We start from the raw sequence: 25,732 nt of genomic DNA, 5'->3' as shown, positions 1-25,732 counted from the left end.
TGCATCTCATGTTATTTCTGTGGTGGAATGAGAGGCATGAACACTTTTGATCAACTGTGAAGAACTATGAATATGTAACAGTGGTTTCAGATAAAGTGAGGTAGGGTAAATAGCGTTATATATTATTCATTCATGTATTAATTTTTTCAATAAATATGTGTTGAGTGCCTATTATATGCCTGAAACTCTGCCAGATGCTAGAAAAACAGAAACAAATGGGCACTCAGTCCAGCTAAGAGAAGCAGATTTATAAAAAGGTAAGTGCTATCTTTTGATAGAGAACTATAGAGACTGCGGAGACCACAGGAAAAATGTTCTTTGGGGAAAAGCAAGGAAAGTCAGCAGATGCTTTAAAAAAGCAGGTAATGTTTTGAGCTGACACTGAACATAAGCAAGCAGTAGAAACAGTGTGAGTAAAGACGGAAGGTGTGGAAGCCTGACAGACACACTCGTGGGGGGTAAAAAGGAATAAAGGGTGAAAGAAAAAATTAAATTAGATTAAAATTAAGGCTGGCGAGGCAAGGAGGAGCTAGATCATGAGATGCCTGTAGACAAATGTTACAGTGTTTGAATTTTAACTCATAACAATGTAGAAAAATTGGTTTTATATAATAGAGAAAGCAGGTTAAATTTGCATTTAGAATAATCTCGTGTCAGTAAACTGTCGTCAGGGAGACCATCTAGCTTGGAGTCAGACAAGTGCTAACTAATAATTTTTTTCTTTCCTTATCTCTAAAATACCTTCCTGTCTACTTAACAAGTTTAATCATCTTGAGAGTATGTGAGTGGAAGTTTTATAAGATGAAGAACACCACATAATGCAAGATGTATAATGATCACTGTTATTCTGTCTTGTGATTTTCACCTTCTGGACAATCAGTTCAGCTACAGGGGTTAAATCAATTGTGCTATAATCTACATTTGCTGTTTTACAGGACTTTCAAAGAGTCATATGGGCCCTGCCATGATTCTTAATTTTTCATGAGTTAATCCAATAAGAAGAAAATAAACATAACTGATTGAACTCTTAAGTGAAAGCCACACTTAATTACTCAACCAAGCACTCGAGCAAGCACCCAACTCATAAGGATGATACAGTTCAATGGAATATTTCCCCATTGATTTGTTCTGTCACTTCTAATTGCTCTGAGTGAGAGTTACATAACATGGAAGGTGTTAGGCGTCATGATTGTAATTCTGGGGTGGAGAGACCAATGAAAAATAAGTGTAGCTTTAGTTTCCTTAGATGAGTTCAATAGCTCTGTACCTAACACAGGCACCTTACACATAGTAGACTCTCAATAAATGCAGATTGAAAGCAAATGGAGTCATCATTTGCTTTCACCCACGAACACCCACTAACTACTGCTCTTGGTCACCTTAAGTGTTAGTTCAAAAAGTATGGAAATGTTCACTATCTAGCACTATCATTAGAAGAAAAATGAAATTACATTTGTGAAGGTACTTAGTAAATCTTAAATAACTACGTAAGTTTAAGACATTAGAGTTTTTATTATTGTTAGCTTCACTTTGAAGTTGATGGGGGATATTTTCCCTTTTTTTGCAGATGAGTAAATGAAAGCACAAAGGAGTTAAAGAACTTTTACAAAGAAATGTAGCTAGAAAGGTGAGTCAGATCTCATTGCCCAGTTCTAAGTATCCCTCCTTCCTTCCCTTTCTTTTATATTTTCATTCATTCAACAACTCCAACGATATTATTAGGATAAAAATATAATTCCACACCCAAAGTGGGCACTTTCAAAAACCAAAGTGAGTACTGTTAATCATTACCCTGGGAAAACCAGAGATGAAAGCCAGGACTTTTTTGGGTAACCTAGCTGCCACAGATGGAATATTTACATTCCTCCAAAATTCATATGTTGAAACTGAATCCCCAATGTAATGGTATTTGGAGGTGAGGATTTGGGGAGGTGATTAGGTCATGAGGGTGGAGCCCTTATGAATAGGTTTAGTGCCTTTATAAAAGAACCCTCGAAGAGATCCCCTGCCCCTTCTGCCATGTGAGGACACAATAAAAAGACTGCTATCTATAAAAGAGGAAGCAGACTCTCACCAGGCAGTGAATCTGTTGGTGCCTTGACGTTGGACTTTCCAGACTCCAGAACTGTGAGAAATAAATTTCTTTTGTTTATAAGCCACCCAGTCTATGATATTCTGTAATAGCTGTCAGAACTAAGAGATTAGCGTATTTGATCACCCTAAATATTACGTACTGGAAATAGAGGAATAAACAAGAAACAGCCTTTTCTCTCAGAGCTTAATGGAAAAAATAGAAAAAATAAGCAATGAAAGTAATGTAGTGCTATAAAAGCTAAAATAGGGGCTTCCCTGGTGGCACAGTGGTTGAGAGTCTGCCTGCCGATGCAGGGGATGCGGGTCCGTGCCCCGGTCCGGGAAGATCCCACATGCAGCGGAGCAGCTGGGCCCGTGAGCCATGGCCGCTGAGCCTGCGCGTCCGGAGCCTGTGCTCCGCAACGGGAGAGGCCACAGCAGTGAGAGGCCCGCGTGCCGCAAAAAAAAAAAAAAAAAAAAAAAAAGTGTGAAAAGCTAAAATAAAGGTTATGGGAATTTGGAAGAGGGACACTTCAACTAGTCTTTGGGTTTAGAAAACACTTTAAAAAGGATGTGATCTGTGCACTGAAACTCAAAAGCTGAAGTATCCTGATAGATAAATAGTAAAAAGCCTCTGAAGCAGCAGAAAGAGTCTTTAAAAAGTGTGTCATATTCAGAAAATTATGAAGATGTTGCTATAGAAGAGTACAGGTTCATATGGGTAAGTAAAAGGAAAGAAGATAGGAGAGGTGGGGAGAGAGATGATCTTGGGGCCTTAATGCTTTTGCTAAAGAGACTGTACTTAAACCTGAAGGTTACTGGAGGATTTTAAGCAGGAAATCAATGCGATCAAAATCTGCATTAAAATGTTCCCACTTCCATCAGTATTGTACACAAGGCACTCACTCTAGTGGGCCTCCTGCTGCAATGCATTTGTGTCTAATAAATTCTAACCATCACACGTTAAATGAATCACAGACACACAAGAATGTGAGAATAATCAGCAAGACCAAAACAAATAACAAAGCATCAAGTAAAATCCTGTCAACCAAAACCAGAAAAGTGGGCTGTAGGAAAATGAAAGCCAGGGATGCCTGAGGAAAAATAATGTTTTCAGGTCTGAGATCACAGAACATGGAAATCTAAAATTAAAAGAACCCTCAAAAGAAACCAAAGTACTCCCAATTCCAAAGAATTCTTTGGCTCTACTGAAAAGCAAAGTCTAATCCTTTCTGGAAGAAAATACCCCCCAGTTTTGACCCTCAGAATTCCCATTATTTAAGTTCAGCAAAAATATAAAGTCACAATTAAGGAGACATATGAAACAGACCACCATGAGAAACAAGAACAGATTTAGACTTACAAGGACTTCAGATATTAAGATTATCAGATACATAACTTAAAATGACTATGTGAAAAGTTTAAAGAAACACAAGAAGATATTGTAGAACATTCACAAATCCACTATCCAAGAGGGAGATTATAAGCTGATCACATTGACTTATTGATAGGGTAAATACGGAAACATTTAGCAAAGGTATAGAATATTTGAAAAACATAACTAGCAAACTTGACCTACTGAATATAGTTAGAAACCTACATCCAACAATTAGAAAACACATTTTTCCAGGTAAAGAGAGAACACTGGCAAATTGTTGGCCACATTTTAGGCTAAACTAAATTTAAAAGAATATTTATTTATTTATACAATTTTTCCTGGACATTATTTTATCAAATTAGAAATCAATAACAGAAAGGAAAAAAATCCCAATATTTTTGAAAATTAAAGGAAAAAGAAAACTTCTAAATAACTCTTGGCTCAAAGAAATCATAAATAAATTTTTATAAAAAGTTTTATTTGAATGTTAATAAAAATCCTGCATATCAAATGTGATGGGATGCCAATGTACCTAAAATATTTTGAGGAAAATGTATTTAATGCTAATATGAAAGAAAAGGGCTGATTCGGTGAGCTAATCATCCATCTTAGGCATTCACAAAGATAAGAACAGAGTAAACCTAAAATAAGGCAGAAGAAAAATGATAATAATAAGAGCAGAATTATGAAATTAAAGCAAAAATAGAAAAAGAGGAAGAAATAAAAAAGGAAAGGAGGAAGGAAGGGAGAAAGAAAAGGAAAACATCTTACACCAGGGATACAAAGTTGGTTGAACTCTTATAACTCAGTCAATGTAATTAGTCACTTGAACAGGGTAAGGGAGAAAAATTATATGCTCCTTTCAATAGATAAGGGGTGGGGGAGAGATACTATCAGTAACAATAAAGGAACCTGATGAAAAATCTTACAAAAGTTTTTCAAAGTTAATGATATTTTTTTAATGTAAGATATTTATGGAGAAAATTATAACACTTTATTGAAAGACATAAAAGATCCAAATAAATGCAAAATAATCCAAATTTATAGAAGGAAGACTCAATATCAGACAAAGATCAATCTTCCTAAATTGACTTAGAGGTTCAGGCAATTCCAGTGGTAACCTCAAAAAAGATTTCTGTGGGACTTTCCAAGTTCATTCTAAAATTCACATGAAAGAGTAAAACCTAAACAAAGCCAAGACACTCCTGAAGCAAAACAAGGTAGAAGAATTTGATCTATTAGACATCACGATTAATTATAAAGAATCTTAATTAAGATAATGTGGATTTTGCACAGGGATACACAAATTGACCAATGAAACAGAATAGATAACACAGAAAGAGGCCCACATAGTACAGAAATATAATATAGGTCAGAGTGAGTAGTGCAGATAACTAGAGGGAAAAGGAAGGAAGACTATTTAATAAATAGCGCTTTGACAACTATTTATTTATCTGTGAAAAAGAATACACAAGAATCAAAACCAGATTGATGAAATACTTAAGTATATAAAAGACAAAAGTTATAGCTTGATAACCTTATGATCTTGGGGTAGGAAGATGTTTTTAAAACAAGATAGAGAAAGTGCCAACTATAAAGAAAGAATTGATATATCGGACTACATTAAAATCAAGAGCTTAATCTACAAAGTGGGAGAAGCTATCCACAACACTTATATCAATAGTGAATCAGTACAAGGTATCAAATACTCCTATAAATCAATAAGACAAAAGGCAATGTAATAAAATATAGGCAAACAGCATTGAACGGTCATTTCCCAGAAACAGAAACATGAATGTTAAATAAACATATTAAAAGATCCTCAATACTACTCTTCATCCAGAAAACACAAAGTAAGTAAAGCAAAATGCTCAATGACATTTCACACCTGCTAAATGGGAAATAAGTACACAAGAAATTTGGAAGAGCACTAAAAGCAGGGGCTGCTGGCTGATTCACTGCCCAGTTGGTCAGTTCCTACTAATAAGCATTTGCAATTAGCTGGACAAAAGTGAAAGTCAGTCTAAGTGGGCAGCTGCAGACCTTACACTCACCAGTACGGGTGGTAACTGTATCCTAGGAACAGTGAAGGAGTGACAGTGCGTGCATGTGGGATAATTGGGAGGGGAAGGGGGTGTCTGCTTAGAAAACTGCCAAGCCAAAAGCTATCAACATATAGTGGTAGAAAACAATCCTAATTACCTACCAGGAAGCATGAGGAGCCTATAACATAGGAAGTTGCTTGTTGAAATTTTGCATTAATAGAACGATTTTTTAAAGCTGTTATTAGACTCTTAAAAGTCCAACAGTAAGTGAAAAGGTAGGGACCCCTCTTTCCCCTGTTATACATCAGAGGGCATTGTTTGATATAATTTACCACTTACTGGTTTATCTTCAGAGAATGGGCTGCTTTGTATTTAGGGACTTTGCTACAAAAGCAACCTTTGGAAAAGCCAGCATGATTGAGGGCAGAGAAGTGCCTTCCTTTGTGTCAGAGAAAAACATTGGTATTTTGAAGGTAACTTTATTCTGAATGACTTTTTTCTTGTCTAACAACTTTGATAGATAATTTGGTATAATTTTCAGTCTGTCACCAGAAATAGTTTTTCTTGACAGGACTGTGTGATTGAACAGCATGCTCCGACAACAGCACTGGCTCACTGATATTAGGTATCATAAGTGGGATCGGTCTGATCACAAGGGTTCTTGAATATGGAACCCAAAAGCTATCAGATTCCTTCATAAGAATCTGATCCCACAATGGATTGAAAACTTTAAACATCAGTACTGATTACAGAGTAAAACCTAACTTTTGCATACATTGATTCTGGCCAGTGAAGGTAGCAACATGTTCGCTGCTTCAAGGAGGGAGACAGGAATTCTAACTGCTGGGGGTGGAGGCGGGGAGCATACACCAGGGAAGATGACTATTTAGCTTTCAACTGAAGGATGAGAGCATTCTACGTGTGTTGGAATTGGTGTTACAGGCAGAGGAGATAGCATAAGAAAGATATCAGACTGGGTCATCGAATGAGGAACGGACAATTTACTACGGCAATAGCGTACAATTAATTAAAAGGTCAAAATGGCACACCAAGACCTGAACTTGGAAAGATTTGAATGTCATGCTCTAGCTCTATTTTGCAGGAAATGGAGGATATCAGCCACTATGATACTTCCTCAAAAGCTCTTTCAAATCAGTGTTGGCCACGGTGGTCTATCAGAGGAGTCTGAGCGATAAAACAATCTCTGATGGTCAATCACTGTACTATCTCTTATATCCACTTCCTCCTTTCTACTCCTACAGCCTCTAACCAAGTTCAGGCTCTTATTAACTCCAGCCTTCTAACTCACTCTGTATTTTTGTTTCTCTGATTTTCAGAGCATCCTATCAACTACAGACAGAACATTCTCCAAAACACAGCTCTTTGGTTATGTTACTCTTTTGCCTGCTGTTGAATGGCTTCCTACTGATGACTAGACATATCCCAACTAACTTAATCCTAAGCTTTCCTATTTACCTGTATTTACTTATGCCGTTCCCTTCACCATGTGGAGAAGAATCACTGTGACGACCCTATCCCTTTGCAAGAGAAGGAATTGGAATGCTTTCTTATCTCCCCAACATAAGCTCTTCCTCTCCATATCCAAATCCTATCATTAAAGCTCAGTTTAAGGAAAAATCTTTCCATGAAATCTTCCCTGATCTTTCCAGATACATATAATAAAAACAACTAGTGTTTGTATAGTACTTGCAAGTTAACATAGCATTTTATAATTTATGTAGCACTTAAATCTGTGAGAGTATGGCAAAGGTAGAGTAGGAATATTATTACATTTTGACAGATGAGGAAACAGAAAATCAGAGTTTTAGTGACTTAGTGTTAATCATGGAACTTTGGACTCCAAATATCACGTTCTAAACCCCATACGTAATTCTCATCCAGAAAATCCTTAGGAATTTTCCCTACATACATTGTTCTGATGATCATTATCTTGATTATCTGTTTTTAACGCAATGCATACACATAGTATTTAATAAACAAATGTCCTGCTAATATACCTATTTCAAATGATTAGACTAATCTGAAATAAATTCTGGCTTTTTCCCAACCATCACAGTATACTGAGTGCTTGCGCACAGTAGACACTTAAGGAGTATTAGTTGAGATGCTTACTAGAATGGTGAAGTCTGATAGATAACCTTTGAAAAATGTGACTATGACCAGATATTCACATGTGCAGTTCTTCTACTTGGGTCAAAGATTTGGGAAAGAGATCAGGAGACAACATCGAGGTTCTAAGAACTGTACTGCTTTTGAAAGAGCTTGGGAAAGTTTGGTGTGCATATAGTCTTGTTATTTATACTGTGCCTATGTCTATACCACCGAGGTGATAGAAATTCTATTAGGACATTCTTATTATTACTACTACCACCATCCCTACCACCACTATATCTACAAGTAGTTCTAAAATGGGATGATAACAGCATCGTACTTCAAAGGGCTATTTCCATAATTAAAATAATGGATATAAAGCTTTAACACACTGCCTCCAACTTAGCAAACACAGAACAATCGATTGCTATTCTTTTATTTCTATTATTTTTATTATCACTAGTAGAACAACTATCAGAATGTGACCACTGTAGCTATCACTCCTACCATGAGTTGCCATGTATTGAACACGTATTGCTCAGACATTGTATGAGATCTATCATATCCATTATTGTTATTCCTCACAATAATCCCACAAGGTTCTCATTGCCATTCCCATTTAACAGAGACAGAAAGTAAGGACTCAAGATTTGCTCATCAAGATCCTCCCTGTGGCATCCTGGGGGTATGCAAAATCGTAAGCATTTCCAAGGACCGTCATAGTTCAAATAGTACATGTACTCCCCTCTGACTCACACCACTGCCCCATCTTAAGAATATCATAATAAAATCCTCAAGCAATGTAGTTTCCCCCCCCCCAGAAGGGATCCATGTTTCATCCAAGTCAAAAGCCCTTCACAATTTTGAGAATTATAAATCTAAAGTTTAATATCACCCCCACACCCCCAAAGCCACTACATGTCGCCAAGACACCACTCCACACAAATCACTCTTTACCAGAGTCTACTTTATTCATTCCTGGCAACTGCACTAGAAACAGGAAGCAGCAACTGGGCTGAATTACAAAACTGTCTGCTCCAATTTTTCTGTACAAGCTGTTTCTGTATTACTTATGCCTACTTCCCATCAAGACTGGGCTAATTATGTAGTTTCCCTACTCAAGGTTACTCTGTAAGTGTCACCTAGAAGTCAAATCAAGCCTGGGGTTTCTTCTCAGAACATCTGCTCATAACTTCCAGGTACTCTGAGAATACAATCTTATAATCCACAAAATAGATCTTCCAGCTGAAAGCCAGACCCCATTTCTTTTGGAAGGAAATTATAAAAGTACTAAAACTTCAGACAGAAACACATTTGGCCTAGATTACCTTCACTTAAGGCTCAAATGGCAGACATTTGCCTAAAAATATCAGTACATAGACAATTTGAAGTCTGGGATGATCCAAAGTTTTGACTATTTTTCTTAATTCATTAAACCCTGTGTTTTTCCCATGATGGGCCAGACCATAGCTTAACATGTGGAAGAAAATCATGCAATTTGGAAAGGCTACATACTGATTTAGATTATAAGAGAATAATCACAGCTGCGTTATCGCAAAATCTACTAATCATATCAATATATTCTCTTTTCCCTTCCATTTTAAATGTGAAATTTAGTAAAAGCTTTAGGGCAGGGATAAAGAATTAGATGTCAAACACAGAATATACTCTACTTTGTCTTCATTACCATCATCCGTTTTATAATAATTACAATGGTAAGTGCTATTGCTTATTGGGGATGAATTATTTTGGGACTAGTTTGGGTGATTTAGATGCATTAATTTTAGGACTATGAATATAGAAGGCAGGTGTGTTGCCCCCATATTAAATATTGTCCCTCTTTCAACTATACCAGGAGGTCTTAAAAGAACACATGTATAATTCATCACTATTTCCAAATTTACATGGTGGGGAGTAGCAGGCAGATTATTTTCTGTGGGGCGCCCTTCTCTCTGGCACCGCTGGCAACAAAGTCCTGGGCAGGATTTCTCTTCACTTCGAAATACCACACTTCAGGACCTTGAAGACTGGGGTGGGAGAGAAGCCGTGGGCAGCCCGCGCAGCAGTGGGAAGGTCCACTCTATCTGGAATCCTCCTCCACACCATTGATTCATCCAGCAAATGTGCACTTTTGGAAGCATGTGGGACCTGGGGCGGAAAGCTGGTGGAGTCAGTCCCTGCCCACGAGTCAGAGGTCTGAAGGCAGCAGAGCTTTGTGACAGGTAAGGCTGAAAAAAATCGTTTGGCCTGAACTGAGAGCAAAAGGAAGGAAAAAAAGATCACATCCTTATAAACCCTAAAACTTGAAAAAGATGCTGCTTAGAAAACCAGCAACAAGCTGCAGGGTGTGGAAATAGGAGGCCAGCACTACACTGGCAGGAAAGGAGCTATGGGAGGGAGGCAGCTACCAGGGCAGTAAGCCCAAGCTAGTACTACCCAAGGTTTTCCAAGCAGTGTTCTAGAAGCGCTCTCTCCTCCACATTTGTTATATTTATGCTCTCACTCTCTTTGGAGGCCAAATGAATCATCAACTACACAGTTAACATATCCAGAACACAGTACATCAAGCAATCTAACATTGGCAACTTCGGAAGCATTTGCTTTAAACACAGGGCTATGCACAGTCGTTTATTCAACAGTCTCATTTGTTATTCATTTATTTTGTTTCATGTATCATTTACCAGTAGTACGTTAAATATAAAGCTTCTCGAACCTACAAAATACAGGGGAAAAAAGCTAATTTTCAACTCCATTTCTCTGAACTTCTACAGAATTTACATTTACTAGAAAAATTAAATTATCAACTGGTTGTGTAAGTTCGCATTATTCATTATTATAAATGAGCACGTTTTGCAGCACTCTCCCCAAAGCATGGTAGTAGAAATTTCAGTAAAGGTTTGCACCTCAAAGTAGAAATGTAGGCTGTAGAGAAAGACAGACCTAAGTTTGAATCGTGCCTCTAGTTATACATTAGCTATGGCACCATGGTAAATTACTTGACTTCCCAAAGCTTCAAATGCCTATTCTGAAAAATGGCGAGATATATGTGTGTATATACGTATATACATATAGATGCATATATATATGAAAAACCTCATGAGACTATTGTGAATATTAATTAGCAAAATATATGTAAAGCTCCTAACACAGGGCCTGGCCTACAGTAAGAACTCAATATCCCTCTTTCTCTCTCCCTCTCCTTTAGAATCAATAATTCAACATTGCCAAGGATTACTCTCTGATTATCCCAAGGTCTTCATTTATTGAGTGCCTATATGTCAAGCACTACATTACATGCTGGCTATGCAAAGAAAATATTATATAATCTCTGCCCTTGAGGGATTTCGACTATACCCTTCTTAACAAAATTGACCTGTGAACAAATTGTTGATTTAAAAGTCTTTCAATATAGAAGTTAATTAACTTGGCTGTATTCCAGTTTGTCCTGAAATATCTCTTGCTCCATCTTCTACCATTCTTGGCTCTATCATGCACTCTTATTGTACAAACTGTGTAGATTTCCTTGAATTTTATGAGTACTTGCTCATCTTCCTGACTTTGCATATGCTACATCTTTTGCTTAGAATGTTTCTCCCCTCCAGGTTCACCTGGGGAAGTCTTCCTGGATATACTTCAAGTCTTTCTCAGGAGCTTTCTCCAAACTCTTGGGCAATTTGAAGAGCTCTACCTCCCTGCTTTTGTGGTTACCTGTATAAGTTTCTGTCTCAGAAGTCACTTGATTGGTGGTGGGAGAGGAGGACGTCAGTATGCTTGTCAGTCTCCTCTATAAAATAAAGACCTACTTGATGGCAAGGATTTTTTTATGATTTATCTTTGTGTTTCTATACTCAGCAGCGTGTCTGGTGAATAGATCGTGATCGATAATTATTAAATGAAGAGTTGAATTTAATAATGAATGGCCTGGTTGTGGTCCAGAAAAGGGAACCGGTGACTGGGGTTCGCCAGCACACGAAGCAGGTTTTCTCAGCCCATTTGTCTGGAACAGCCCTCCTGGCTTTCTGCACAAGGCCAGGTTTCTCTGACAAGAACATTTGGTTTCCAAATTACATACTGCACAGCATGAATCCTTCCTTTCCTGCAACTGCCTGTTAATTATAGTGTCACCTTTCCTCTGTCTTTTCCTGAATCTCCTAATTCCTGAGACACAGGATATTCTGACCTTTAAAAGCAAGTCCCTCTGCCCCAACCCTTTTGTAAAAACTATTTAAAAAACCAGAGGAGTCTGACTAGAGTTCAAAGGTACTATAACATTATTAAAAAATTATTTCAGAGTAAAAAAATACTCCCCTTTGTTCCTTATTCACATGGGATAGTAAAAACCGGCCTGCTTTGGGGAGCAGCTGTGAGAATGCTAGGTAGGAGCTGTCACTGGGGAGAAGAAGCATCTTCAAGCTCTTAAAGCCGACAGCTCCTAGAAGCCAACTGAGAGATTCAACAGCTGACTTCATTTGATCACACTGGCAGAAGTGCCTGGGAAAAGTTTCTGTTCTTCGTGCAAAAAATTTTGAAGATTTCAAATTCTTTCTCGGGTTTTAAAATTTTGCAAGTGTTCTGACAACCCTTTTGTCATTCTCTATTTTTTATGGAGAGATACTGGGCCTGTCTTATTCACTGGTGTCCCTGGTACCTAACAGAACTTGACAAAGTAAGTGCTCACAAAAATAAAAAAAAAGAAAGAAAGAAAGGCATGTGGAAAGAAGGAGGGAAGGGCATGGTTGAGAAAGAGAAAGGAAAAGGAGGAAAAACAGAGAGAGAGAGAAAGTTACAGGGAGAGCTGCTGAGGGGGAGACAGGGAGAGGTGGAAGAAAAACGGAGGGAGACAAAGAGGAAGAGTAAAGGGAGATCAAGTTCCTCACATCTTTTCCCCATAACCTTACAAGACACAGAGTCTTAAAAATAAAACAAAACAAGTTCAAACCACTTACAGTTACTGTGAGGACAAAGTTCCCTCTCAGACCATTGCTGTCTCCTGGGGCAACTGGAGTCATATAGAAAGTGACACATTCAAGGTGTCTTGTCCTATCTGAGAAGGCTATCAGCCTCAGGGAATGAGTGATAACCCTCAACCCTTTCCCTTACTGACCCATCAAGACATCCTTAGTGCCACGCCATGACCATATAGCCATGGTATATGCTCACATCATCTATTCAGCCTCGGCAGACCCAGGACTATCCTTACAGTCCACAGAGCAGGGGCAAGGACTGTAAGAACCAGAGTCTGAGTAAATAATTCGAAGTAGCAGCAGGTTCCTTTAAAAACTGTTTGGAAGAGTTTCTTCACTGCCTTTCTAAGCCCAGAGATTAGGTTTTGGATAGCTCTTGCTGTTACTATGATTTTCAGTCTAATTTTCAATCCAGGTACATTTTACTTTGGAATTTGCAGTGCTTTTAACTGCATGGCTTTTATTTTTATAACAATTTTTAAACTATAATAAAGTGCATTTGTTATATGACAAAAGCAATGACTTTATTATAGAAACTTCACAAAAAAAGAGAATTAAAAAAAATAAATCCAAAATCTTGTCTTTGAAAGATAGTCACTAATACTATATTAGTCTTTCTTATATACCCTGAGACATATATTGATTGTCTTGAGAATAAGATGATGTACATAGTTTCTAACCTGCTATTTTTAACTGAATGATATATTATGAAAATTTTCTTTCATTAAAGATTCACCTCAATATAACTCTGCTGGCTTAACTCTCCATGTTCTAGCAATTTCTGGGTCAGGAGGAAGGGAGTGAAGAAAGCTCTGGGTCTCCAGCGGTTGGCTTCACTGTCTGTTCTCTTCAACACCTGCACTCACTGTTCCTTCTTTTCTTGATATAGGGTGACAGCCAGTCACAAGTGCTACCTTATCATTTGTTTGATTTGTCTGTTGGATTTAGGAAATATGGGGCCAATCCTGTGAACTCAGTCTGGGTGTTTCTCAAATGCTTTCCTCTCACAAAAACATGTTTTGTTTCTCCTGTGAGTTATCTTCATGGAGTATCAAGGCTACCAAAAGTAACTGCAGGTTGCATACTGCAAATAATCCACTAAGTTGTGTGTGTTCATTGTAGGGTAGGGACTCTCTATCTTTTTCATTCTTATTTGTCTCAGGCCAAAACCAGCAACTGGCCTATAAAAGATATTCAATTCATCAATAAATGCCTGTTGAATGAATGAAACTGAAGTGAATGAACGTAAAAAGGCAGTTAAGGAGACGGGACATAAAATAATAACATTTTCTGACCTAGTTACGGTAGTTTTGGGAAGAATGAAATATACTATAGAGAAAACAATGTAGGATTTAGTCAGAGATCCACTTTAATATGTACCATAGCAATACAACTTTACTGATCCTCCTTTCTTGTCTGTGAAAGAGTCACAGTAACTAAGTGTCCTCACAGATTTGTTACAGTGATCAAATGAGGCGATAGCTTAGTGTATGAGAGAAACTGAGAACTTCAAGGTATCCCAGGGCCTCAGGAGACCATAACCAATTGCAAGCTTGAAGTTTATGTTACAATAGGACGTGCTTCATTACCAACCGCCCTGCTCCCAGTCGCAACACGTACACATAAAAAGACAGCAATTATAATTTAAAAAAATAACTTCACTGAAAAGAAAGTTTTTAAATGGGTGCCAGGAAGATGAGGTATCAGCTGGTACTATTTCAGGCAGCATGAAATAGTAAAAAGAAGACGGATTGGGAGATTGACCTGGGCACACGGTTTGGTTCTGTCACTTCTTTGCTGTATAATTTTAGACAAGTTGCTTTTCTGACACACTTTTTCCTTTGATAAAATTCTTTTTAACAACTTATGCTCCTTAGTATTATTATGACAATTAAATTAAAGAAGGGGTAATTGATAACTAATAAGAACGTGCTATATAAAAAAAAATAAAATAAAATTCAAATATTAAAAAAAAAAAAGAAGAGGTAACTGCCCTGGCATACTAGGTGTTCAACAGATATTATTTCACTTACCCTTCCTTGATGTCATACCCCAGTCCCTATCTGAACCAGTGACAGGAGTATATAATTCATACTCAACAATTTTGCCTAAAGCCTTGCCCACTATCAGACTTGAATGCCAACTTGCCAAACAGAAGTTTGCTGTTGAAATATTTATACCAGACTTCAAATACAGGAACTCGGAGTTCAGTCTATCAAAAGCTTAGCATTTGTCATCGAGAACAGCAGAGACTCAGGAAATCCTACCAACATCCATATCAAAGTCTTTTTCAAGACATTCCACAGAGGTAGCTCTAACTCTCTCAAATAATATCTTTAAAATTACAGGTTATTTTATCATGTTTGAAGGAAAAAAATATTAGAAATACGAGCCTCAACGGACTCTTCTGGTTTTGAAGTCAACTGACCTAGAAAAAAAGAGTTCTCCCTTTCAGAGTAAGGTGAAGCTCTCTGAAAAGGAAGACATACCCTGGAATATGTTTTACAAATGTTGCTAAGAGGAACGTTTACAATAATAAGGCCTGAAGTCAGATTTCAATCTGAAGTGCTCCAGCTTCCGGTGGGAATGTAAATTGGTGCAGCCACTATGGAAAACAGCATGGAGGTTACTCAATAAACTAAAAATAGAGTTGCCATATGATCCAACAATCCCACTTCTGGGCATATGTTCAGACAAAACTACTAACATTCAAAACGATACACACACCCCTAAATTAATAGCAGCACTGTTCACAATAGCCAAGACATGGAAACAACTTAAATGTCCATTGACAGATAAGTGGATAAAGAAGATGTGGTACGTATGTACAATGGAATACTACTCAGCCATAAAAAAGAATGAAATAATGCTATTTGCAGCAACATGGATGGACCTAGAGATTATCATACTAAGTGAAATAAGTCAGACAAAGACAAATACCGTATGATATCACTTATTTGTGGAATCTAAAATATGACACATGAATTTATCTACAAAACAGACTCACAGACATAGAGATCAGACTTGTGGCTGCCAAGGGGCTGGGAGGTGGAAAGATGGATTAGGAGTTTGGGATTAGCAGATACAAACCATTATATATAGAATGGATAAACAGCAAGATCCTACTGTATAGCTCAGGGAACTATATTCAATATCCTATGATAAACCATCATAGAAAAGAATATGAACAAGAAGGCATATATATATATGTGTGTGTGTATATACATATATATATATATATATGTAACCGAATCACTTTGCTGTACAGTAGAAATTAACACATTGTAAATCAACTCTATTTGAATAAAACAAACTTTTTAAAATGTTAATGAAGTGCTCCACTTCTACTAAGTGAATCATGTCTAGCAGTGAGGACAGATCATCCAAGCAAATTTTCAGATCATTCTTCTAACCCAGTTAAGCCATCCTTGAAGGTAAATGTTGAAATTATTTAATAACTCAAGCTTTAGGCTTTGTGGCTTGGGCTTTTCCTTTAACCTTTTTAGATGCCACTAGAAATCTGGCCATATTTTAAAGTTTCTTCTAGCTCAGAAAAGACAACACTCCCAAATTTTCACTTCTTTCAGTTTTATTTCAGGTGATTCCTATCTGGATAATAAAAATCTATCTTGATTTACAAATAAAACAACAGAATAAATGTACACTTTGTTCAAAAACCAGCAACTATGAAATATTTTTTAGCAATTCCACAGCTCCACCCTTGGGCAAGCTCCTAAGCCTTAAATGGGACTCTACTCTTGAGGTGGAAAGACGGTCTGGCTGTGCAGAATTCAAATAATGTTTATGATGCACATACATGAACAGTGCATCCACTTAGAGAAAGTCTGGGACTACTTAACAGTAATCATTCTGAACTCCTTCCAATCAATTCTCCATACTGCAGCTTGAATAATTTTTCTAAAATGTATAATTGACTGAATTACTCCCCTGTTTGAAATCCTTCAGTAGCTCATCTTTGTTTTTAGAATAAAATTCAGAGTTCTCAGCATATTATACAAAGCTCTTCTTGATCTGGTCCCAACAACATCTGCAATGCTTCCTCTTTTCCTGGATCACTTATTTTAGCCACACTTAACTACTGGCCATTACCATGACTCTGCTGTGTGCCTTTTTCCATCTTTCTCCCTCTCTCCGGGATATTCTTCCTCTTCCCACCATCCCAACTCACAGCTACACATTTTTCTTTTTTTAGTCTAAGTATCTCCTATTCATCTATTAAGATACAGCTCATTCATTACTTCAGAAAATACTCCTGTCCACCTTTTCTTCCTCTCTCCCCAGATACCAATAGGGGGGCCTGTCCTCTAGTCGCCTACAACATTGCGTAAAAGTTTATCATAGCATTTTTTTCACCCTATATTGTAATTATCTGTTAAGAAATAAGTTCCTTAAAGGTAGGTTCTGTATCTTATTCTTCATTATATATTTACATAGAAACTGTTACTTAGTAGATGCTCATTACGTTTTCATTGTTACTGTTGAATGATGGATGGATGGATGTTTGGTTCTGGATCAGGCTTATTTACTAGAAACATACAACTTTAGGGCCACCTTTAGTACACAGGAGCTGAGTAAATCATACACACACTGGCCTTGTCTCAACTGTTGTGGTCCCAGTGGATCTGGATCAAGTGGGATAACAAAAGCAACTCTAAAAAGGAAAGCAAGTCACCTTAGAGCAGTGTGCTGCCTCACCACAGAAACTGAAGTAGTGTAGTGGGGACGCCCAGCTCACTGGCACATTTAGCCATATTCTCTTAAAGAAACGTAGATAGAAAGATAGATAGATAGATAGATAAAACAAAAAAGCTCTGCACAACTGGCCTATTTGCACTTAAGGCATTTTTTGCAGCTTAATCATTAAAACACCTATGAAGAGTGTATCAGGAGATCTGAATTCAGAAACCTGGGTTTGAGACTTAGCTTTGCTTCTAGTCAACTGCGTGGCCCTGGATGAGCCACTTCCTCTCCCTGGTTCTCTCTTCCTCTCGGATGATCTCTGACATCCTTTTTGGTTTAAAAATTTCCTCTCTTTTTTTTTTTTTTTTTTTTTTAAATTTCCTCTCTTTTGATACCGTTTGCTGGGAGAGCACCTGACACACAGAAAGTATTAAAAATATGTGTCAAATGAATAAATGAATGAATGGCGATCTCCTTCCCTGGCTGCTTTTTGAGTTTTGCAGAGTGAGCTACAAGCTAAGGTTATGTCTCACCAGCATTAAGAGTTTTAGCAGAACCCACTCTTTTCTCAATCCGCTTACACAGGCCCTTTAATGAAACAGCATCAGAGTAGAAAATGGAGAAATGCTGAAAAACCTCAAAACCAACAAGGACATGAAAAGGTGATAGATGAAGATTACAGGAGCCATCCAGAGGCTCACAGGAGGGTCATAACAATTCAAGGAACCACTGGAGGGGAAGATGGGAATGGGGACCTCTGCACAGAGCGAGAAGCTGATCCTTTGAAGAAAACAAAGCTTTAGTTTTCTTAATAAGTTCTTCAGAGAAAATAAATACAAAAAAACTTTTCTCTGGCTCTTCCCAGGAAGCAGAAATTGAAGACACAGATCAGCATATTCAGTCTCAAAACCCACAGACTGGATGTAGCCTGTATGAAAAGGACTATCGGGCAGCTGCTTGCAGAAAGCCCAATGCTAATCTCTCTCATGAGGGCTGCACAGCGAGCCCTTCTCTGTTCTACACCCACGCTCCTCTGGGGTCAACAGTGATACACTTTGCCACATCTGACCTTTAACCTGAAAACCCCACATCCACTGTGGTCTTAATTTCTTGCCTAGCAAATGCTTAAAGAGGAATGTGAAGAATGTACAAGCATTCATGGAAAGCTGAAGCATTTAGAACTTTGAGCACCTTGCTCACAATCAATACCTAATACATATTTGTTAGTTACACAGATGATTTGAATTATAAATATACAAGGACAGACTATTTCTCTTCTTTCTCTCCAACTATACACTTCTCTCATTATTTTGTATAGAACCTTAACTTGATAGTTAAAAACAAAGATAAAGGCACTTACTATATTCCAGGCATTAAAGTAAGTCTTCACCCACATTATTTCACTTAATTCCTTTATGAACTCCATCATCTCCCTCATTTTACAGATGAGGAAACTGAAGCTGAGAGGGGGTAAGTAACTCCCCCTAAGATGGGACTAAAGGCATGGGAAGAACTATGCTGGCATTTGCTGAACAACTAAGTGAGTTGCCTGTGTCAATGTATGTGTGTGAAAATCAAAGATTCAGATACAACTTTTGAGCCTTTAGGGAAAGTAGCCCAGAAATAATTACAACCACAAGGATTAGCAAAATTGTACTCCAAATGATATCCAAGACATGCATGGACACATGCATGGGTTCCTAATCTCAAGGGGTGCCCACTTGAAGGGACAAATTAACAGAAGTATAGTAAGTGCTCAAACAGAGAGAGCTCCAGTGGGCTTTGAAGGTCAAAGGACAGGCCACAAGGGGAGTCAGAGAAGGCCACCTGGAGAAGGTTTCAAAGAGTTTCCCCTACAAGCATTACAAAGGAGGTTATAAAGAGTTCCCCAAATCCCCAGGCTATGTGATAATTCTTTCCTTGGAACCCAGTATGTGGTTTATAGCTCTATCCCAATATGGTTCATATTGAACTGAATGACTGTTTAATTACCTGGCTCTGATGCTAGACAGTGAGCAACTTAAGAGCAGTGGCTATGACACTGACTAATGAATTTTCAGTATCTCCCATAGGGTCTAACACAGAGAAGGGGCTTGATAAATGCCCACAGGAACTGAGCTGAATTCACATGGATCTCTGAAAGTGCAGGTGCTTAAACAGCATGAGAAACTAAAACCTGACACTGCAGGGGCAGGGGTAAGGCCAGCTGCTTGGGATCTAAGGGAGACAACACTCAGAAAAAGATGATTTCATCTCTTCTTGTTGAAGGAAATTTGGGTTCAAAGGAAAGAAATGCCGAAGGAAAAAGTGCGAGACACTACTCTCCAGACACCTCACCTCTCTCTGTGGCCAGTGATTCTACTCTGGTTTAGATCTGAGGTCCATGGCCCAAGATGACTTTAGTGTGAAACTTCTGGTTTATAATGCAGGCTCTTCAGAGCATGGACAGGAAGAGGTACAAATTTTATTCTTATCGTATTTCCTAGAAAAACTCCAAATTTTTGTGAGGTTTAGAAAAAGTTAAAAATTTAAGACATGTCCATATGAAGCTCCTTTAGCCTCTGGTAATGACATCAATGCCTTTCTTAACTACACTGTGTTCTACCTAGTTTCTCAATCTTATGTTTGCCTTAGAGGACTAGAATGGAAATCTCTTTGCCTGGTTGGATGATTTCATCTTTAATAGCTTTAACCTCCACTTTCATTTTGATTCAGTATTAGATGTGCTTGTTCAATCCATCGTCTTGAAATCCTGCCAGATTACGAATAAGCAATTTCAACAAGAGTAATAAAAATGAACAGAACATCAGTTGTGACCTTTGTTTAACCTCCTACATAGTCCAGGTATGTCCTTGGCCCCAGCTGAAAAGTGAAAAAGAAATATACATAGATAATTTTACTTTCACTAAAATTCAGTGGTTAATAGCACCACTGAAAGGATGGGAAGAAGAAATGAAATCAGTATTTTGAGTGTATCTACTACGTGCCAGGCACTATCCCACAGCAACGTGACAAAATAAGCATCATTCTCATTTTTGCAAGGGAAGAAGTTCAGACTCAAAGAAGTTAAGATGAGCGATCACTTAAGGTAAAAAAACAACAAAATGATGGCACATATACCCCTTTGTCTATCTGGCTCCAATGTCTATACTTTACCCATTACAAAATTTAGCTTAAATTAAATCATAGAACTATAGTATGAACTAGAAGGGACAGAGGAAATCAAAAATTCTAGAGACTTCATAATTTATCACAAGATAGAACTTCTATTATCTTGAGAAATAATTTGTTTTCATATTTGAGAAATAATTTGTTTTCATATTTGTGCATGTACACGTGTGTCTGTGTGTGTGTGTTCAGCAACTTAAGAGTTTCTAATCAGCGTGTCATCAGCTTTCTACTAATGGAATTCCAAGATAAAACATGATGCCTTCATTAGCTTGGCTGGATGTTATCACCAGCATATTTATATTGAAATATTGATGATAACTCAAGGACCTCCATTACTACGCAGGCATATCCAACCTGAGGACCACTGATGAAATCTGAAACTACCCAGTGTGATCTTAGATGGCATCTGCATGAATACAGTCAGCTTTAGGTTTTAGCTCTCTTTGAGCTTTTAATTTAGTTATTCTATCAAGCATGTTATGAGTCCTTTCTTATTCCTTTGAGCTTCCTCCTTTAATAAACCAATATTGTAATGACTGTATCCCAGACCCTAGCGTTTGGAAAAAGTTGCTCATTTTGACACTTTATTCTGATATTAGAGTAAATCTAAGAAAGAATATCAGTTTTGGAAATTGTTCAACTAGCCATAACTTTTTGCTTCATTGATATTTTTTTGGGCTGAACATATTTTTTCATGTTTTGAAAATGACAATATGATTGTGGCATATTCCAAATATCTGTTTCTGGCTAAAAAGTGACCTTTTGATTATGTTTATTTTGTAAAACCAAGGAATCATTAAGCCTTCTATAAATAAAGTATAAACAAATAACAGCTGTTGTTAACTTTCAATATTGACAATTTTAATATTTACTATAAAGGTTCACTTGACCCCAAGGTTTTAAACTGTATGTGGAAGCATTTGACAAATTATTTCCAAGGTAACAATGAAGTCATGGGGCTCACTACTAACACTCAAACCCCATGCTCCTGGACTTGTAGGCTAATGTCTGTCGGCTACTCGAGGCTGCCGGTGGGCCTTTGGTTGCTCAATGCCAGTGTTCTTCCCCAGAACCAGAGCTTTCTGAGCTCTTTCATCTGGATACATTCACTCCCTTCCTGGAATCAGTGTAACTCTCTCTCCCAGGGAGCTCACTACACGTTCTCCTTGGGTTTCCCCTTCCCTCCAGCCTGACATCCCACATCACCTCTCATTCTATTAGTTTCCTGAAGATAAGCCTATGAGCTCTTTTAATTCTAAGAGTTTCACTGTATAGCACAGGGAACTATACTCAATATCTTGTAATAACCTATAAGGGAAAAGAATCTAAAAAAGAAAAAGAATCCAAAAATGAAAAAGAATATATATATATATATATATATATAAAAAATAATATATATATATCTGAATCACTTTGCTGCACACCTAAAACTCACACAACATTGTAAATCAATTATAATTCAATAAAAAATAAAATTTGAAAAAGTTTACAAATTTCAAAAAAAATTCCAAGACTTTTACTTGTGATCACTCTTCTCTGTGGGAAAACAGGTAGGGGAACCAAGATAACAAACAGGTTGAACTGGCAGAGCTGTATGAGGTCTTAAGGGCTCCCTGAATTTGAACACCAGTTTCTGCCTCTCAGCTGCCCATTCTTCAGCAAATTATTGAGCTTCTCTGTGCCTCAACTTCACCATATGTAAAATGAAGATAATGATAATACCTTTTTTAAAGAGTTATATTGAAGATGAAATAAGTTAATTCACACAAGTATTTAGAATAGTGCCTAACCCGTAGTGAGCACTCAATAACTGCTAGCTTGTATTAGCTACTATTGATTCCTCTCTGAGATGCTCTTCTCAGCTGCTCTTTACTTTGATCTTCTGAATCCATCCTTAAACCTGTTCAAAGCCTAATGATGAAGCAAACTGCAAGTGCTCCAAACTGCAAGGGAGCCAGCAAGTCTCAAGTGCTCCGGAGTTGGTGTACCCTGCACATTAGCCTCACCTTGACTTATCCCTCCTGGGTGCTTTTTCAGTGAGGCAGCATATTTTAAAAGGTTCTAGAGTCAGATTGCCTGGTTGGAAACTCCATTCTACTTCTTCTTACCTGGATGACCTCGGGCAAGGGATTAATCTTGCTATTCATAATGAAAGTACCAAACTCATAGGGTTATTATGAGGATTAAATTAGTTCAGTATTCATAAAATTCTTAGAGCATTACTTGCAAATAACAAATTCTAAGTGAGTTGGTTAAATAAATACCAACCCCAATTAGGTGAAGTAGAAATGTCATTTTTTGTCAAAGAATGAAATTGTGGGGTAGGGGTGTTAAGAAGGATTGATTCCTTTTCAGGTTGTTATAAGAACTTGAACTGTAAAGATTTACTCCTAATTTACTACTAAACTTTCTTCAATGAATTTCAAATTAACAGTAGTCATATTCACTCAATCAGTTAATGTGGCAAAGTCCTGAAAAATAATTCTTATAGTAAATTAAACCCAACTCCTGTAACTTTGTATATATAAAACTTTTCCTACTTAAATTGCATAGGAATATATTTATACCAATATATATATAGGGTATAAACCAAGTCAAAATAAATATGTTTCAATATAATGAGAACTTTTGTAAGATGATAGAAAGATATGCACTTTAAGTGAATTTCTGCAATCATTCAGAGATTTTAAAAATTTCATTCTGAGTACCTACTATGTACCAAAGAGTGTGTTAAGTTCTGGGTGAACAATGGGAGAACAATAGAGAATACCTGCCTTTCTGTTGCTTACCATCAAGAGGGTAGGCCAATAGGGTTAAACAATAATAGGGTCCACCAGCATTAAAGCAGGAGAGAGGCCACACACCTGCTTGCTGTGCCACCTGCAAACCACGACTGGCCCTCACTGTACAGTCACTGGCCCCCACTCTACAGGAAGTCTTGCTGGAATGAGGGAGAGGGAGAGACTTGGTGCTTTTCTTTTTCAAACACAATGTACACTGAACTACTGGTAAACGTGTGCAACTTTGTAATAGACCTGAGAAATGATACGAAGAAAAGTAAAGACACAGTCTTTTCATTTTCTATCAAAAAACCCAGAGAGTACTTGCAGATTGATTTAGCTATTTAAAAAGAATCCAAAGAAATGACTTTCATGAAGAAGAAGAGTATTTTAAATAATGCTACAGCAATTGTTTCTCTCCAGGAAGACTGTCTAAGCTAGTAGTTAAAGAGAGTAAAATATCCTGCATTCTAAACTTAATTCCACTCTCTTCAAGCTCTGGCCACAGTTAAATTGATTCCTTTTCCATCACCACGTATACATCTATTAAACACATTTGAAGGTAGATTCTCTGGGTATCTCTGGGTACACAGCTGGCACTTCTGAGGCTCTGTTAGTTACTTGAGGGCCAGGATGGGAGGTGGCTGGGTTGCAGAAGCAGTCTTTCTGGGCAGGCCAGCTCAGGAACTGGGCTCTTTTAGTAAATTCACTGAAGCTGTAACTTTCTAAAGGAAACCTCTGAATTCTGAAAACAACTAATACAGCTTCTGTAACTTCTTCCCTCAGAAACAGAAAGAGCAGTTTTAATCATTATATAAAAGCAGCTGAAGCATAGGCTGTAGAGTCTGATGAACTGGCTCTATACTTCCCAGGTGTGTTACCTTGATTTGCTCACCTGCAATGCTAAGGGACAAAATAGATTTTGCTTGCAGAAAAAAAAAAAAAAAAATCATAATGTAGGTTAGTAAAATCACATTGTACACTGTAAAATTTTTTCTATAGTTGTTAGTCCCTCAAATCTGAAAGAATAGTTCTCTGAATCTGGAAAAATTTTATCTCTTGTAAAGTAGCAGTCTCGCCTATACCTTGAGAACCAATTTAAAGCACTGGTCACTTTGGGTTTTTTGCTTGTTTTTTAGGTTAAAACTTCTCTGTAGATGAATAATAGGCTTACAGAGCTCTCAACTTATCTTTCACTACTCAGTAAAACAGCAAAAAACTATCTTTAAAGCCAATGGGCATAGAAGGCTGCTTCTTATAAGGCAATGTCAGCTTTTTCTTAAATATGCCGAGACCATAAGAGCACCCAGGTTTTAAAGCCCTACTTCAAAGCCCTATCCAGACATTGTGCCAGGTAGTTTATATATGTTACTTCAAATTCTTATAACCACTCACACAAGTGTTGCTAAGCACTCCCGTTTTATAAATGAGCAAATAAGCTCAAAGTGTCAGTTTCTTGCCCAGAGATACCAAGCTAGTAAATAGTATCAATAAATCAGGAATTTTAACCTAATCTGCCTGTTTCTAAAGGCTGAGTGTTTGCTTCCTCCCCAACTGGCCTATTGCAAGTACAGATGCAGTTATATTAAATCTCAGAAGACGATTTCTGAGTTTCTGAAGACAATTTCTAAAACCTGGGAGCCAAGGGTGTTTTATAGGAGGCCCATTTGCACACTCTAGGCCTATCTCATTGTTTTACCTAACTCAACCTGATTCAGAAGAAAGACAACTTCATACCTGTGTGAGCATTTCCATGGGTGAAAGAGGTTCCTTCACCTCCTCCAAAAGCAAGAGATTACCTTTACTTTTCTGTCTGGCAACGTTTTCTTTCAGAAGAGTGCCTTGAAAATGTAGGGTAAAAAAGTACTAAAAATATATGTAAGATGTCTGACTGGAATGAAGTAATTTTCTAAGTAGGCCAAGAAAAGAAAACGGAGAGGGTAGAAAAAGAATCATTCTTCTAGGTACGAAACAGTGAGAGTAATGCAGATATCTGAGAAAGGTGTAGGTAAAGCAGGAAATTTGAGTCACTAAACCAAAGGCCTCCCTCAGACTTTGCCACTGTTTCAAGACACAAAACGTCTCTTGAATGTGGAAACTGCAGTGCTAAGGAAACACACAGCTCTACCTATAGGAAAACCATATTGCAGCCAATTCTTGATTATCTGTACCCCTAGAGAGCTGCAGTAAGAGAGTTAATATCCTAGCACGGAAATTTACCCACCAGCTTCAAAACCATGAGCTTACCCTCCTTCTACTTTCAAAACTGGATAAAGAGAAAGCAGTCAGGAATAAGAAAGAGGGAACTGGCTTTGCAGGCAGACAGTTCATATCCTAGCTCCTCCACCAGCAGCCATGTGTTCTTGGAAAACTTTGGAACTTCACTAAACCTCAAAAGACTATCAATAAAATGGGGGTTATAAGACCTACCTCTCACTGTTTTTCTAAGGGTAAATGAAATAATACATGTAAAGTAACTTTCAAAACACCTGGTACATAATAGGGCCT

The sequence above is a fragment of the Grampus griseus genome (assembly GCF_964374135.1).
Source record: "Grampus griseus genome assembly, chromosome: 8".
Classification (NCBI taxonomy): Eukaryota; Metazoa; Chordata; class Mammalia; order Artiodactyla; family Delphinidae; genus Grampus; species Grampus griseus.
This window is presented reverse-complemented; position numbering follows the sequence as displayed.